This window comes from Lipotes vexillifer, unplaced genomic scaffold (genome assembly GCF_000442215.2).
Source record: "Lipotes vexillifer unplaced genomic scaffold, Lipotes_vexillifer_v1.1 scaffold1824, whole genome shotgun sequence".
Taxonomy (NCBI): domain Eukaryota; kingdom Metazoa; phylum Chordata; class Mammalia; order Artiodactyla; family Lipotidae; genus Lipotes; species Lipotes vexillifer.
Window position 1 is genome coordinate 462,444 of NW_006789288.1, and position 3,385 is coordinate 465,828.

Genomic DNA, 3,385 nt, shown 5'->3' on the forward strand with positions numbered 1-3,385 from the left:
TGGGGGGCGGGGCCGCGCTGCGAGCCGGGAGCCGGGCTGCCGCGGGAGCTGCAGCCGGGAGTGTGCGGCACGCGCCGACCGGCTGCCCTAAGCACGGTCACCCGCGTCGCTGCATCTCAACCCCCGCCCCGCCGGGCCGCGCGCGCACATCAGCCCGTCTTCCTCATTTGCTTCTTACGATTTTTTTGTTTTTGCATGCATCCTTTTTCTGTTCCATTTTGTCCTTTTTAAGGCGGGGGCGGCGGCAGCGTAAGCTCTGGGCGGGGAGGGGGGCGGCCGGAGGATGCGGTGCGGGGCTGCGCTCGCTACGCCCGCTGCTGCTGCTGCCCGGCTCGGGCCTGAGCACCGAGCAGGTGGGTACAGGTGCGCCGGGGGGGCGGGAGGCGCGCGATGGCCAAAGGGGAGCCGCGGACTCCACGACCGATGGGCTGACCCATTGGCAAGGGACGCAGTGACCAGTGCCGCCCCGCCCCGTCTCCCACCTTCCCCGCCCCTCCTCCAGCCTTCGCGCCCCCATTTGATCACACTGCCACTCTTGCATCTCACCTCTGAGGTCCCGCACCTTTCCATTCCCATCCCCCAATCCCCTCCAAATCCCCCTGCAGTCTCCCAGCCGGAGGACTCTGCGTCGCCTTCCTACATACACCCTCTCCTTCTCCCGCCCCCAGCCCTCTCTTTCTTATGCCACCCCCATTTCCACTCCTCTCCCCATTCCGTCTCCAAGCTAAGGAGGGGGAGGGGGATCCACCGGGTGCCTCCCGGGAGTGGCGCGGGAGGCGTGGCCGGCCGGTTCTCTCTGGGTCCCACCCACTGAGTAGGTCTGGGTCCCACGGATCTCTGCCGAGGTGGTACAGAGGATGGAGCCCCGGGCCGCGCCGTGGAGGCAGGGGGCCGGGAGGGCGAGGCTGCCCCACCCCACGCACAGCACACGCTGCCGCGGCCTCTGCCACGCACACCCCCACGCTGCTCCGCCCACGTGGGCGCCGGGGAGGAGGCTGGAGAAATGCGAAGAAAGGCTGGTACCCACCCTCCTGCCTGGCCGGCGCGCCCTGGGCGTACTCTGCCTCCGGAGATGGCGCACAGAGACTGGCTCCCGCGGGGCCGGGCACCTTGCCGGACGCCCTGCGTTCAGGCTAGCGGCCGCTCGGGCCTGCCGCGCCTTCGCCCCCAGCCGCCTGACTCCATCGCTCCATCACTCCACCCTCCTGGCTTCGGGCTCCTGAGCCGGCCTCGTCATCCCTGTTAGAGGCTGCCTCCCAGGCTGGAGCCTTTCGCCTAAAGACACCCCCCTCGCCCCCGCACACACATACACCAGCACCACCACCTCCCCTCGCCACACGCTCTAGTCTACCCTTCTTCTGAAGTCTTGGCCGGCCTGGGCTCTCTGCCGGCCTCTGCCCAGCTCTCTAAGCTCCAGAGATACTGTATCTAACCCTGGCCCTCCTCCGCCCCCCACACCCCTTCCATGCACACTCACAGGCACACTCTCCTTGGCCTTTGCTCGTGCTCTTCCCTCTCCGGGAAGTCCCCTCCTTTAACTGGACAGCTCCTTCTAGAACAAGGCAGGGAGAGCCCCGTGCCCCGCCTGAGCTCTCCTGTATGGCAGAGCTGGACATACTGCTGCCCTATCTGATGGCCTCCGCCTCCCAGACCAGACTAAGAGGTTCTGGCGGAGGGCGGAGGAGCCTAAGCCCCTGGCAGAGGGATCCACCCAGAGTACATATCCGGCCTAAGTGGGGGGGCCTTCCCCCAACTCAGGGTGACCTGGTATGGGGCGAGGCTGTGGAAGGAGTTGGCTTCCTCTCCAGGGCCTTGGGCAGGTGGGCGGCTCTTCCGTGAGCCCAGACGTACAAAGAGGGACAGGTTTGGGGATGGGGTGGGATGGGCAGCCCTCCCCCACTTCCCGCCGCCCCCAGGACGCTTGCCCAGCAGGGCACTGTCAACTCCCAGAGACCTGCTGGTCTGAGCAGACTTTTCGTTTTGTACAACTCGATGGAGGTTTATGGATGGTTGCACAGTTTTTGGTGTTGAGATGCCTGCATGTGGTCTGAAATGCTGAACATCTCTGCTCAGAGTCTGGGGGCAACTCTTGCCTTGAGTCTTATCACAGCAAGAAGCCCCTCAAAGGGTCAGAGTGTGGGTCCCACAAATGAGCTCATTGCCATTTTCGTCCTTCACCAACCATCCATGGCTCCCACTGCCTCCATGACCTCACAAGTTGCCCACATCCTGGCTTCCCTGGCCCACCTCTTCCTCTCCCCACCACAATCTCAGCCGCACATGCCAACTCTGTGTCCCCAGTGCATCTTCCCACTTAGGTTTTCCCCACGTGCTGTGTTTTCCCCCAGAAATGATCCCCTCCTTTGTCTGTCTGGAGAACTCCTATTCATATGACAAGGCCCAGCTCTCATGTTACTTCTCTGTGGTGTTCCTTGACTCTGCCAAACAGATTGTGTAGCTCTCTCCCAGAACCTTATATCTGTACGTTGTATAGTATTTGTGTCATTTTTCCTTAAGCAGACCTTGCCCACTAGAGACTAGGGGCACAGTGAAGTCTGAGAGGCAGCCCCTCTTTGGTGGGGCTCCATCTTCCTGGGGAGGCCTTCACACTGGCACCGGTACTGCCAGCGCTGGAAGAGAGACATGCACAGAGGGAGAGAGCATGACAGCTGCCTTCCCCCGACCTGGAGGCTTCATGAGGAGGAGGCACGATGGAGCCCACTGTCTTAGCACAGAGCAGGTTGGGGCTGGAGAGGAGCGGCAGAAGGAACAGTTTCTGAGGAAGGCATAAACCAGCAGTGATTGCTGCTGTGTGCTATGGCTATTTGTTTACCTCCCCCAGGACGGGCTCTCCCTCTCTCCAGGCCGTAGAGCCAGACTGCCTGGGCTCCCCTTCGGGCCCTGCCCCTTACTCATCTGTGACTGGGCAAGTGCTTCCCATCTGGGCTTTCTAACTAAAATGGGGTGCCTTCCTCAGAGAGATTGGGGGTGACTGCGGTGTATCCTGGTTCTTCTCTGTCGGCCTCCTTCCCCATCTGTGGTTGGGTCAACCTGCAGGGCTTCTGAAGCTGGACTCACCTGTGCCTGTTCCTTATGGCTGTGTGATCTTGGGCAAGAGGATTAACCTCTCTGAACCTCCATATCCTGTACAAATGAGGGCAGTGGTCTGTCTTTGGCTGAGTTGGTGTGAGATAGAAGTGTAGTCTCTGGGCATTGGAGGCACTTAAATAAATGGTCATGACAAGGAAGGAGGGTGTCATAAGTGATTTGAAAAAATAAATCCTTTAGCTTTGTCACAGAGCAAATGGCCTGGTTAGAGGCCCTCTTTGTCCTTCGCAAGCTAACAACGTCATGCCAATAAGCTAAATATTCAATAAGCAGGAAT

At 60.9% G+C, this 3,385-nt stretch overlaps 1 protein-coding gene across 1 annotated transcript in view; it reads left to right on the forward strand.

The window, feature by feature from the left end:
* The first annotated feature begins 8 nt into the window (after positions 1-8).
* The window catches only part of JAKMIP1 (janus kinase and microtubule interacting protein 1), a 134,391-nt gene continuing 131,014 nt past the window's right edge, over positions 9-3,385 (forward strand). The window contains exon 1 of the mRNA XM_007462458.1: positions 9-353. The gene's annotated coding sequence lies outside the window, so the exon portion shown is untranslated. The remainder of the gene's footprint in view (positions 354-3,385) is intronic.